The following is a 14643-nucleotide window of genomic DNA, read 5'->3' as shown; positions in this document are numbered from 1 at the left end:
ATCTGAAAATCGATCACACCTGAAGTACTGACGGCCTATCTCATTTCTTGAGACCCTAACATGCCAGAAAAGTACAAATACCCCCCAAATGACCCCTTTTTGGAAAGAAGACATTCCAAGGTATGTAGTAAGAGGCATGATGAGTTTTTTGAAGTTGTCATTTTTTCCTACAATTCTTGCAAAATCAAGATTTTTTTTCCTTTTTTTTTCCACAAAATTGTCATATTATCAGGTTATTTCTCACACACAGCATATGCATACCACAAATTACACCCCAAAACACATTCTGCTATTACTCCCGAGTATGGCGATACCACATGTGTGAGACTTTTACACAGTGCGGCCACATACAGAGGCCCAACATGCAGGGAGCGCCATCAGGCGTTCTGGAGTACCCAGGACAATTCTGACATTTCTCTCCTACATGTAAAAATCATCATTTATTTGCTAGAAAATTACATAGAACCTATATATATATATATATATATATATATATATATATATATATATATATATATATATATATATCTTTTTTTTTTTTTTTTAGCAAAGACCCTAGAGAATACAATGGTGGTCGTTGTAACTTTTTATCACACACAGTATTTGCGCAGCAATTTTTCGAACGCGTTTAAAAAAAAAAACAGTTTTGTGCTTAAAAAAAAAACAAAACAGTAGTTTTAGGCCAATATAATGTGAAAGATGAGGTTACGCCGAGTAAATAGATACCTAACATGTCATCCTTCAAAATTGCACACGCTCGTGGAATGGCGCCAAAAACGTTGCTACTTAAAAATCCCCATAGGGGACTCTTTAAATTTTTTTACTGGTTACATGTTTTGAGTTACAGAGGATATGATCACTTTTATTCCTATTACAAGGAATGTAAACATCCCTTGTAATAGGAATATGGCATGACAGGTCCTCTTTACAGTGAGATATGGGGTCATTAAGACCCCACATCTCATCACTAGGCTGGGAAGCCTGAAATAAAAAAAAAAAAAAAAAAAAAAAATGGCAAGGTATTGCAGAGTATTGGCAGGGTATTGCAGAGTATTGGCAGGGCATTGGGTATTGCAGAGTATTGGCAGGGTATTGGCAGGGTATTGGCAGAGTATTGGCAGAGTATTGGCAGGGTATTGCAGGGTATTGGCAGGGTATTGCAGGGTATTGCAGAGTATTGGCAGGGTATGGCAGAGTATTTCAGAGTATTGGCAGGGTATTGCAGAGTATTGGCAGGGTATTGGCGGGTATTGCAGAGTATTGGCAGGGTATTGCAGAGTATTGGCAGGGTATTGGGTGTTGCAGAGTATTGGCAGGGTATTGCAGAGTATTGGCAGGGTATGGCAGGGTATTGCAGAGTATTGGTAGGGTATTGCAGAGTATTGGCAGGGTATTGCAGGGTATGGCAGGGTATTGCAGAGTATTGGTAGGGTATTGCAGAGTATTGGCACGGTATTGGGTATTGCAGAGTATTGGCAGGGTATTGCAGAGTATTGACAGGGAATTGAGGGGTTAATTTTCGGTGAGCAGCACTCTGGGCAGTGCAGATGCAGCCCACAGCGCTGCTGACACCGATCTCTTCCCCCTCCGCTGTACAGATCGGTACAGAGAGGGGAGGGGGGAACCGGCGTCATAACATGATGCTGGTTTGTTTACAAGTGATCGCTCCGTCAAGCGGCTGTTTACCGTGATCCGTGATGCACCGGGTCCTGTGGACCCCGCGGTCACGGATGCTCTCGAGTGCGCGCCTCAGGGGGCGCGTGAGAGCAGAATTCTGGGAGGCCATTAATTAAAGGCCTCTCAGAGTTAAACAACCGCCCTGAAGCCGTTAATCGGCTATGGGCCGGTTGTTAAGTGGTCAACCAGGCCTGGTTGGACGCTTTGGGTATCAGCGTTCCTCTGAGCCAATCAGTGGGTGCACCGGGCCCCGCTGAGGAGTCTGGGGAAGGGTACGTAAGAGGCTAAAGTCACGTGTTCGGGGTTCGTTCATTAGGCCAGAGCTCCTTGTTCCTGAATCCGGACCGGGGTAGCCCCACGAGTAAGGTGACCAGATTTTTAATAGGAAATCCGTGGACATATTTTCTTTTTTACTAGTAATGGCAGCAATCAGTGATTCGTAGTGGGACTGCGAGATTGTGGTGGTGAATCGGACACTAATGCCGCATACAAACGACCGGTTTTCCTGTCGGAATAAACTCTGAAGGTTTTTCCGATGGAGTTGTCTTGTCTACACACGATCACACCAAAGTCCGACGGTCTAGAACGCGGTGACGTACAACACATACGATGGGACTACAAAAAGAAAGTTCTGTAGCCAGTAGCCAATAGCTTCCGTCTAGTACTTGCTTCAGCACATGCATTGTTTTTGGTCTGTCAGAACAGCATACAGACGAGCGTTTTTTTCATAGAAATTGGTTCAGTCGGAAATATTTAGAACATGTTCTATTTCTAGGTCTAGGTCAGATGAGTCCCACACACGATCAGAATATCCGATGAAAAGATTCCGTCTGACTTCTTCTGTCAGAAATTCCACTCGTGTGTACGCGGCATTAGTGACACTTTTGACACTTCGTGGAAACCAGCGACACTAATACAGAGATCAGTGCTAAAAATATGTACTGTCACTGTACTAATGACACTGGCTGGGAAGGGGATAACATCTAGGGCAATCAATGGGTTGAATGTGTGCCTAACAAGAGTTTTCTCACTGTGGGGGAGGTGCTTTTACTAAGGGAAGACATAGATCCCTGTACTTGCTTTGCAGAAATACAGTATCAATGTCTTCAACACTGACAGAATGGCGAACTGCCTTGTTTACATAGGCAGACCACTAGGCGAGTCTGCCGGATCCGCTGATTGGCTCTGATACCCAGAAATGCAGGATCACGTATATACATAATCCTGCACAGCGTGACCGCCCTGTAGCAGTAAATCTGCTATCAGGTGACCGGCAACTAGTTAAGATCATCAGCATTATGATAACTCACAGGCAGCAGGCACTCTATCATGGCTCTGACTGGCTCTGTCACAGTGTGTCACATAACATGGCTGCTGGGTGCTGATTTTGTTAACTGCCTGTCAGTTCTGATACCATCCATTATGCCAGAGAGACAGACACAGTGAAATGTAGTCTATTCACAGACGCCCCCAAAGCACACCTGTTGAAGCCTTGAAGGCACTGGCAGCCCCACAATTGGATCGGCTTCCCCTCTATTCCTGCTGAGCTCAGCTGCCTCTCTCTGCCCATCGCCGCCACTTGCCTCACAGCCTCTCAGGTCTCACTCTCCGGGCCCAGACTACTACTGGGTGGGGAGCGGAGGAAAATGACTCTGCCGTGGAAGGCAAGGAGAGAAGCAGGCGGCTGGCCGGGATTTGAGCCAAGGCAGAATAACATGTGAGCTGAATGGGCATGTGCCGGAAACTGAAGACATAGTCCATCCGCTCTGATCAGCACATCATCATCATAAAGGGACACAGATAATGGAAAAAATATACCCCCTAAGGTTAGGGTTGTCACCTTTTCTTCAAGCCAAACCCGAACACTTTAGCGGCACAGGGCACATTTGTTTTTCGTAGTATACACAATAGGATTATAAAAGACCTGGGACACCTTTGGGTGCCCTAAGAAGAGTGGTAATGCAACTCGCTGTGGCAAACAGTGGGTGTGGCCAAACTGCTCTTTCTGACATCATGCCCCCCCAGTGATGCCAAACCTGCCCCCGGACAGCGGCCCGCAGCTCCCGAATAGCAACAGATTTTTGTGTGACTACAGTGGAACCTTGGTTAACGGGTAACGTGGTTAACAAGCGTTTTGAAAGGCGGGGGGCACCAGGGATACTCGGAACAGTTTGGAACTGTTCGGAGCCATTTGGAAATACTCTGAATCACTCAGAAATAGTCGGAAACACTCGAAAAAACTTCCGAGCCTTTCCAAGGCTTTCAGAGTTCAGCCGACTTGTCCCACGAGTATATCCGGTGCCCCCCCACCTCTGGCCACATGCGGTATTGCATGCAATAGAAGTCAATGCAGAACGAATTATCTTCATTTCCATTGACTTCTATGGGCAAACTCGCTTTGATATGCAAGTGCTTTGAAATACAAGCATTCTCCTGGAGCGGGTTCTGCTCATAATCTAAGGTTCCACTGTATCTCAGTTACTTGGGGAGCCACAGCCCAGTCTAAATGTGTCCGGGTTTCAGGCAGACTGAAACCTGGACACAAGATTCCAAACCCGAACTGTCCCGGTAAATTCTGGACAGGTGGCAACCCTACCTAAGGTAGTAGGAGCGGGGGTGTGCAATTCAGAATTAGTTTTTTTTTTATTCTGCACTGACTGTCTTTGAAAATTACCCCAGCTCCTGTTGAAGTCAAATCCGGGGACAGACTTGGACCGGGCACAGTGTCCTCAATCCGGGGACTGTCCCCTGAAACCAGGGACACAGGGGTCCCGGTCACGGGAGCGTGTGCTGCCCTGCAACATGGTCAGTTTGACTAGCCCCATTAGACCCGCATGGTCTGAGGTAAGGATCAATCTGTTCCCGAGTCTCGGAACCGGCTGGTCCGAAACGCACTAACTGAGCTAACTGAGGGAGGATTCAAGGCATCCGGGTAAGCTCTCAACTGGGACGGGCCCCACAGCTCGTGTAAGCGATCGGGGGAGGACTCTTCGGAGGAGGGCCAACAAGCTGGCATCCCAAGGAGTGCCTGGTTGCTGGGTTGTCGAGGACATTAACGAATCCACGCTTTTCCAGTACTGACAAGGAGACAGAGAACATCCCAGGTACTGAGGAAAGGTTCCTGTTCACTTTCAGTTGCAAATTTGTTCAAGGTTAGAGACTTTGCAAGTTCATAAAGTGCATTAAAAAACGCTTGAAAAAAACTCTCAAAAGCGAACTCTTGGGTGTGAATGGAGCCTTAAGGTAAGACATAACAGTTAGACCCCTTTCACACTGGGGAGCTTTGCAGGCGCTATAACGCTAAAAATAGCGCCTGCAAATCGCCCTGAAAGAGCCGCTGCTGTGTCTCCAGTGTGAAAGCCCAGAGGGCTTCCAAACTGGAGTGGTGTGCTGGCAGGACGCTCATAAAAAGTCCTGCTAGCAGCATCTTAGGAGTGGTGTATACACGGCTCCTTCACCGCTCCTGCCCTTTGAAATCAAGGAGGCAGTGCGGCTATACCGTTGGCATAGCGCTGCTGCAGCAGCGTTTTGCTGTGGCTTTAACCCTTTCTCGGCCGCTAGCGGGGGAGTAAAAGCGCACCACTAGCAGCCGAATAGTGCAGCGAAATTGATGGTAAAGCACCGCTAAAAATGATGGCGCTTTACCGCCAATTCACCCACCTCCCCAGTGTGAAAGGGGCCTCTTTACACTACCTGCATGCTTTCTTTATTGTGTGGGCTGCTGTCCATTCTGCCAGGTGTACCTGTAGTTCCTGGTCTGGGGTGCACACGCCTGCCAACAGAGCCCCATTTCTGCCGTGATTGCACCCGATGTTCGCCGACACCCAGCGATCATTCCCGAGAGAGGCAGCACGGTGGTCTGTGAGAGAGGAAGAGGAAATCTTGTGTTTCTGCTAAGCAGGGACACAGATCTCTGTCTTCCCCCAGTCAAAGCACCCCCCCCCCCCCCTTCCACAGCTAGAATACACTCCTTTTGATCGCTCCTAATGTTAACCCCTTCCCCACCAGTGTTATGAGTACAGTGACAGTGCATTTCTTTTTAGCACTGATCACTGTATTGGTGTCACTGAACCCCAGAAAAGGTCACTTAGTGTCAGATTTGCCGCCATTACTAGTAAATAAATAAAAAATTTAAATGGCCTAAATCCTAAATCTATCCTCTATTTTGACACTATAACTTTTGCGCAAACATTCAATATATGCTCATTGGGCTTTTTTTTATTTTTTTAGCAAAAATATGTAGAAGAATACATATTGGCCTAAACTGATGAATTATTTATTTTATTTTTATTTTTGATTATGTATTTTAGCAGAAAGTAAAAAAAATGTAGTTTTTTTTCTCAAAATTGTCGGTCCTTTTTTGTTTATAAAATAAAAACCACAGAGGTGATCAAATACCAAAAGAAAGCTCTATTTGTTGGAAAAAAAGGACATACTTTTTATTTGGGTACAGTGTCGCACGACCGTGCAATTGTCAGTTAAAGTAATGCAGTGCCGTATCTAAAAAAAAATGGCCTGGTCATGAAGGGGGGTAAACCTTCCGAGGCTGAAGAGGTTAATAATACAGAGTTGAATAGCTTTTTTTTCTTAAACCAGAGTTTAGTTCACTACAGTTTGGCCTGTCAGGCAGAAAAACAATTAATAATATTTAAGTAAACTGGAAAATTCATAGCATAGCAGTTAATAACAACAAAGTGCCATAGAGCAAAGGTGTTTGTTAAATACCGTTGTGAATAAAAACATTTATCATATAAGTCATAAGACATTTTATGGCATTCCACAGATAGGACTCAGCCTTCTACAATGAATCCCAGTGACATTATGGTGCTGAGCTGGCATACAGAAACTCCTCTACAACAACACAGTTATGATGTCCAGTGACATCTACAAACTCTTCAATCCTATTATACAATAAAATGTTATTTTTTCAGTTTTTTTAATCTTTTACTTTACTTACTTATAAGTTCCATTAACAGACATCCCAATTCCCAACCTGCAAAAACTCATTTCAGGGAGGTGACGCTTCGTGCTGGCGCCGACCCCCCCCCAGTTAAATGCAGCCTTACCGGTGCCAATGAAATGCAGCTATACCAGCGCCAATGAAATGAAGCCTTACTGGTGCCAATGAAATGAAGCCTTACTGGTGCCAATGAAATGCAGCCTTACCGGTGCCAATGAAATTCAGCCTTACCAGTGCCAATTAAATGAAGCCTTACCAATGCCAATTAAATGCAGCTATACCAGTGCCAATTAAATGCAGCCTTACCAGTGCCAATTAAAGGCAGCTACACCAGTGCCTATTAAATACAGCCTTACCAGTGCCAATTAAATGAAGCCTTACCAGTGCCAATTAAATGCAGCCTTACTAGTTCCAATTAAATGAAGCCTTACCAATGCAAATTAAATGCAACTATACCAGTGCCAATTAAATGCAGCCTTACCAGTGCCAATTAAATGCAGCCTTACTAGTTCCAATTAAATGAAGCCTTACCAATGCAAATTAAATGCAACTATACCAGTGCCAATTAAATGCAGCCTTACCAGTGCCAATTAAATAGTTACCTAGATGGATGCTGCATCTCTCCCCTGTCCTTCCTAAGACTGAGAAATGACCGATCAAAGATTGCTGATCACTCAGCTCTTAGAGCCCCATGAACAGAATGTTGGTGACTGTCAGTGGCTCTCTGCTCTGCCCCCCCCCCCCCCGCTCACTGTAGCACTGGGCTGTGGAGGGGGCAGGAGCGGCTGATCCGGGTGGCGGTCCAGACATCTGGTCGGATCCCAAACATTTGGTCGCCATCTGTCCCCAGCATGGACCGACTCTGTGACATCAGCCACCAGTGGGCTTTAGCCCGCTGTCTGCTGAAACCGGGTCGCAGTTTGTTCTGCACTCCTGTGATCCACAAGAGATGTACAGCCAAACAAGCTTTGACTGTACTTCTCCTTTAAAAGCTCAGGTCCAGGCACCGCTGTCTACCACGCATGCGCCTTAGACAGCGGCGCGCAGGCGCACTGAGCGCGCCTCTGTCAACCGCGATATGCCGCGAGTGGCGGCTCCCATGCGCATGCGCGGGAATGACGTCATTGCGGCTTCGTCGAATGACAGCAGCAGAGCAGCGAGACCCACCGAGAAGATGGATGCTCCAGACTACAGGGGACAGCGGTGACTTTGCTGGCTCCTGTGTCAGGTAAGTGACACATAATGGACTACTATGCGATGCATAGTAGTCCATCATGCTTTACCTTTGCAGGGAATCAAAGAGGAAGTAAACTCATCAGGGTTAACTTCCTCTTTAAGGTCCTTCTTTTTAGCATTGCTTGTAATTTAACAACAATAACACATAAAAATATTCTTGTCCTTTAGATAGCAGTAGAAAAATGTTTGCTTGGAGATCACACTCAGCTAATACTTATACATCAGTGATCCGTACATGAAATTCATTGAGAATTCCTGAGGCATCACAACATTACCACCAAACAGATGTTCTATGGAAACACTTACAGCTTCTTTTAGCATTACTTACATATCACACATTCCCTCTACATTGTTTACATGTCATGTAGCCCCTGATGCATCCATATAACACAATGCAGCACTGTACTGCAAGGATTTATATGACAAACAACCACAAGGCAACCGTCTCCAGTCATACAGTACAGCTCAGCTGATTTTCACTTATGTTGGGCCTTAAACTGGCCATACACTATACAATCTGATTGTACAATCTCTGTACAATCTCATTTGGCTTTACCAAAACTATATAATATGATCCAACCTAAACAGTCCATTCTATTATTAATAAATCAGGCAAATCGTTGCACTACATAGCTGTACCCAAACAAAATTGAGGTCTTTTTTTCCCCACAAATAGAGCTTTCTTTTGGTGGTGATTGATCACCTCTGCGGTTTTTATTTTTTGCGCTATAATCAAAAATAGAGCAACAATTTTGGAAAAAAAAAAAAAACAATTTTTTACTTTTTGCTATAATAAATATCCCCAAAAAAGCTAATTTCTTCCACAGTTTAGGCCAATATGTATTTTTCTAAATCATTTTTGTAAATTCGTGTATATTGATTGTTTTTTGCAGAAGTTATCGCATCTACAGAATAGGGAACAGATTAATGGCGGTGATCTGCGATTTTCAATGGGACTGCGACATCGCGGCGGACAGATCGGACACTTTTGACACTTTTTTGGGATCAGTGACATTTAGTCATCAATCAGTGCTAAAAATAGCAACTGATTACTGTATAAATGACACTGGCAGGGAAGGGGTTAACACTAGGGGCGATCAAAGGGTTAAATGTTCCCTAGGGAGGTGCTTTCTAACTGTGGGGGGGGGGGGGGGGGGGGACTTACAGGCAGTAGAGAGAGATCGCTGTTCCTAATCATCAGGAACAGACAATCTCACTCTATTCCCCTGACAGAACAGGGATGTTTGTTTACACTGGCAGATTCCCGTTCTGCCTCTCTGTGGAGCGATCACGGGTGGCCGGCAGACATCGAGTCCACTGGACCCGCTGATTGGCTCCCCCGCTGGGGACGTGCGCCCACAGATCGCCGTGTACGTGCCTGAGTGTACAATGATTCACGCAGGAGAGCCCAACTGCGGCGGCTGGTCGGGAACTAGTTAAAGTGTGCTGAATATCCAAACAAAAGATCTCACTGCTCCAGGTGACACTAGGAGCTTTCACTTCGGAAACACGAAAAATTACATGCGGAGTCCCTCAAGGATCACCCCTGTCACCTGTGCGCTTTAACATCTATCTCTGCCCACTCCTCCAAATCATCATCAACCGGGACCTACTTTATCACTCCTACGTGGATGACATCCAACTCTACCTACGCATCACCAATAAAAAAGATCAATACCAGGCACTGGAAAACTGTCTCTCATTGATCAACGACTGGATGACGGAGAGCTCCCTTAAACTCAACCGATCCAAAACAGAACTCCTCTTCCTCCACGCAAACCAAAACAAAAACCGTGGCACGATGTCCACACCACTCACCATCCTCCGACAACCCATCACCCCCAGCACTGAAGCCAAAAGCCTTGGAGTCATCTTTAACTCAAACATTACGATGGATGCATAAATAGGATCAGTAGTCGGTGGATCCCACTACCTTCTTCGCCTACTGTGTAGACTTATCTACAGACTTTTCTATAGACTACTTATCTATCTACTAATCTATAGACTTATATACCTACTTTGCCTACCTAGACTTCATCCCGATAGGAGATACAGCAGCAGTAGTTGGAACAGTCATCAATTTCCAACTCAACTATGCAAATTCCCTATACCTAGGACTTCCAAAATACCAAATTTCACATCTACAAACTGTCCAGAACACAGAAGCCAGACTAGTAACGGGAAAAAAAACATGGGAATCAATCACCCTGTCCCTGAGGACCCTCCATTGGCTAGCCGTGAAGGATCGAGTAACATTTAAGACCCTCTGCCTCACTCACAAATGTACACAAGGAAAAGCCCCGCAATACCTCTGCAACAAAATAAAGCACTACACCCCAGGTCGCACTAACTAACCTGAACTTCCTCCACATCCCCAAGACCCGTTATAAATTAAAAGGCAAAAGAAGGTTTGCAGTCCAAGGACCATGGCTATGGAATGCTCTACCCGCGTACATCTGCCTGGAAGAAAACTATCTGGCCTTCAGGAAGAAGCTCAAGACTCATCACTTCTGAAAACCCAGACGGACCTTGGCGGCAAAATCACCCTGAGGTGATTTAGTTTTCATATGTAGCGCTATACAAGTTATTCATTCATTCATATCAAGGGTGCCCGCCTCGGCTCGCCTCCGCATACAATCAACCCTGAAGAAATGGTTGCACTCCAAGATCCATCAAAATTCTCATTTAATAAACAAACATCCCAAGTGTTACAAACAGTTCAAATGGTAGACGCGTTTCACACACTAAGGCTGCATTCACACCTGAGCGTAGCGTGTTTGAACGTTTTTACCGGCGTTTTGTCGCTCGACAATGAGCGTTTTGTCACACTACAACGCGCGACAACGAGCGTTTTTTAACTTCGGCGTTTTTTTTCAGCCAATAGGAAAAATATTTTTCATCTGCTTATTTTTTCTTGAGCAGATACAGCGTCAAAACGCCCGTAGAAACGCTCGTTGTTGCGCTAAACGCTCGAATCGAGCGTTTCCATTAGTTTCTATGGGAATGAAAACGCCCAAATCAGCCCAATTCGCGCGTTTGAGCTTCAGGCGTAGGGCTTCAGGCGACATGGAGTGGAGATGTGAACCATCTCCATTGAGAATAATGGATTTTTTTCCCTCCAGCGTTTTGTAGCTTCAGGCGTAGGGCTACAAAACGTTCAGGTGTGAACGGGCTGTAACAGTGCGCTTATTCATTACAAAGATAAGTCAGCATTGTTTTTCTTATATACATTAATGAGAAAGAAGAAGACATTGATATATAAAATTGCACATATTTGAATATCTATTTAAAAATAAATATGAATAGTAGTAATGAAAATATACCAATATAGACAATTCATGTGCTAAGAGAAAACAGGAAACAGTGTGTACATGTGGCATATGTATAAAAAGTGTGTGTGTGTGTTTGTATGTGTATATATATATGTGTATATGTATATATATATATATATATATATATATATATATATATATATATATATATATATATATATATATATATATATATATATATATATATATATATATATATATATATATATATATGTATATATATGTATATATATATATATATAAATGTGTATATAGAAAAGAGGAAGCATACCAAATGTAAAAACATTATAACCTATTTATATCCCAACGGTTAAAGATATATGTATGTTTACTATACTCCATTAGATCTGTGTAAATATATATGTATTATTATAGTTAACCCCACAATAAAAACATTAATCACAAACATGGGGAAGCTGTCAAGGTATAAAGATGGGAAAAAGGGAGGCACAGGACGAGACAAAAATGACCAAATCAAAATCGATGGTATATGGTTCATACAGAGCAAAGACAACCATTGGTTATCTGTTCCAGTCGATAACCTGGTCGATCCTAACTAAATAGATAAATTCAAAATTTATATATATATGGAACAATGTGGGCGGTAAAATGCAGCCCAAATTTAATACAGTCCCTATGCCTTCTGCAATCTATAGGAGAGACTCGTATTTAATAAATGGATGAATTGAGTGGCCAACTATTCTGGACATGCATAGTATCCTATGAAATGATATAGGCGGTACAGAGAGTGGCCCAAATTTTGGATTAAACCTGTGCCTTCTACAATCTGTGGGAGGATCCAATCTATGGGGGAAAGATCCAATTTTGATGAATCTTGGAGTGCAGCCATTAGTTAAAGTGTGCTGCTGGTGGACCTGCCAATAAAGCGAACCTATTACTCTGCCCTGCATGGATAAAGCACTCATTCACTTTAAGCTACAATGTTCATTACAGTTTTAAAGCGGAACTACACCTTCGAGGTGGAATTGTCTAGGCCAGTGGTCTCCAAGCTGCAGCCCGGGGGCCAAATACAGCCCTTTTCTTGCCTCTATCCTGTCCTTGGGACATTATACCTCCAACTGACACCAATGATGAGGAGGCACCATTCCTTCCACCGATATCATCGATGGGCACTATTCCTCCTGATAAGACCAGTGATGGGGCACTATTCCTCCTGGTAAGACCAGTGATGGGGCACTATTCCTCCTGATAAGACCAGTGATGGGGCACTATTCCTCCCACAGACACCATTGATGGGGCACTATTCCTCCCCCAGACACCATTGATGGGGCACTAGTCCTCCCACAGACACCATTGATGGGGCACTATTCCTCCCACAGACACCATTGATGGGGCACTAGTCCTCCCACAGACACCGTTGATGGGGCACTATTCCTCCCACAGACACCATTGATGGGGCACTATTCCTCCCACAGACACCGTTGGTGGGGCACTATTCCTCCCACAGACACCATTGATAGGGCACTATTCCTACCACAGACACCGTTGATGGGGCACTATTCCTCCCACAGACACCATTGATGGGGCACTATTCCTCCCACAGACACCATTGGTGGGGCACTATTTCTCCCACAGACACCATTGATAGGGCACTATTCCTACCACAGACACCATTGATGGGGCACTATTCCTACCACAGACACCGTTTATGGGGCACTATTCCCACCACAGACACCGTTGATGGGGCACTATTCCTGCTGCTAAAGCCAACAATGAGGCATTATTCCATATTCTTCTCACACTGGTCACAGTCCGCCCAACCCCCCCCCCCCCCCCCAAAGCCTGAAGTAGACATGTGGAATTCGTTTAGTTCCGAATTTGTTTAACAAATTTTAACAAATTCGTTAATTCCAAAATTTTGAATTTCCGAATTTCGAATTTTCGCATTTCTGAAATTCGCAATTTCGGAAATTCTCAATTTTGCAAATTCGGAAACTGGAAAATTTGAAATTAGGAAATTCAAAAATAAAAATGAAAATCTGAAAATTCAAAAGAATTAAAATCCGAAAATTCAAAAATCTTAAATAATAACTAAAAATAACTATTAAATTATAGGTATTGGAATTTCCTTTAAATTTTGGCTGTGAACGTAACGAGTACGAATTTATCCGAGGTTACGAATTATCTGAAATAACGTATCTAAACAAATGGAACGTAACGCTCTAATAATAATAAATAACAATAATAATAATAAAACCTTTTATATACCAGCGGGGATTTTATTTCATGCGATGCGGCGGGCGTAGTTTATGCAGTCAAATGCCCATGCAATTTAATCTATGTGGGTAGAACCATAAGAGCACTGAAGGAACGCATGGAGGAGCAAGTTAGGAATATCAGTAAGGGGTTCAATGAACATTTTCTGTCTATACACTTTAGGGATAAAAGTACAGCAGGCATGAAATTTTGGGGCATTGAGGCACCTAAACGTCACTGGAGGATCCAGCTATGTGAGGGATCAGTAAACGTGAATCATGGTGGATACACCAGTTAGGCTCTCTGGCACCATGTGGGTTAAATAAAGAATTTGATTTAAAATGTTTTTTAAGTAATTATTAAGTATCCAGTCCAACATAAGGATTATTAAGCATCAGCCAGCATCCCCAATGCATAACGGATAATCCCATCTTTAGAACGTATATTATTAAAATAAAAATATTTATTTATTTATTCTGATGTAGTCTGCATAAGCTCTGACCATAATAATATATTATTATATTACCTATATACATATATTTTATTTTATGTTTTAATATTTAATATGTATACCTTTATATTTTATTTATATATTTTTTAAACATATTTTTAATCATTTTTTTATTTTATTATTCTCTAATATCTAATATCTCCCTTTGCATATTTATCATCTTAATTTCTTTAGAAGATTTCATAGTAAGGCCTCCTTGATTTTAATGATGTTTTTTTTTTTTTATGGGATTTTAAGGCGATCACAGATGGTAGTTGGGTTCCCGTTTATTATTATCAGCGAGATTGAGTTTATTTATTTTTATTTTTTTATTTTATATATATATATATATATATATATATATATATATTTTTTTTTTTAGCCATCTGAGCATATGCAATATTTATATGTCTTAATCTATATATTGTACTGATATGTATTTGTTGTATGGTGGGGTCTCCGTTGATGCCAACTGCCAATGGGATGCTATGCTGAGGCCGGTTGGTATATTTAGGACATTGTAGGGTGCAGGCGAAATAGAGAAATTACAATGCTGCTAGTGTTCATTCAAAGTATCCAGGCAGCAGAATTATATGTAGTAGTCACATTTAACGAATAGATTTCAGCACTAGAGTGTCGGTGGGCCACAACAAAATGGCCACGGGCGTCTTATATTAATTGACAGTCTTGCAGTCCAATCATATTGCCCCCTAAGGAAGATACCGAAATCC

At 43.1% G+C, this 14643-nt stretch overlaps 1 protein-coding gene across 3 annotated transcripts in view; it reads right to left on the bottom strand.

The window, feature by feature from the left end:
• Nucleotides 1–14643, bottom strand: part of OXR1 (oxidation resistance 1) — an 807173-nt gene that overhangs the window by 191150 nt on the left and 601380 nt on the right. The gene's annotated exons all lie outside the window — the stretch shown is intronic.

Source organism: Lithobates pipiens, unplaced genomic scaffold (genome assembly GCF_037356315.1).
Source record: "Lithobates pipiens isolate NorthernLeopardFrog02 unplaced genomic scaffold, aLitPip1_a1.2 Scaffold_19, whole genome shotgun sequence".
Taxonomy (NCBI): Eukaryota; Metazoa; Chordata; class Amphibia; order Anura; family Ranidae; genus Lithobates; species Lithobates pipiens.
This window is presented reverse-complemented; position numbering and strand designations above follow the sequence as displayed.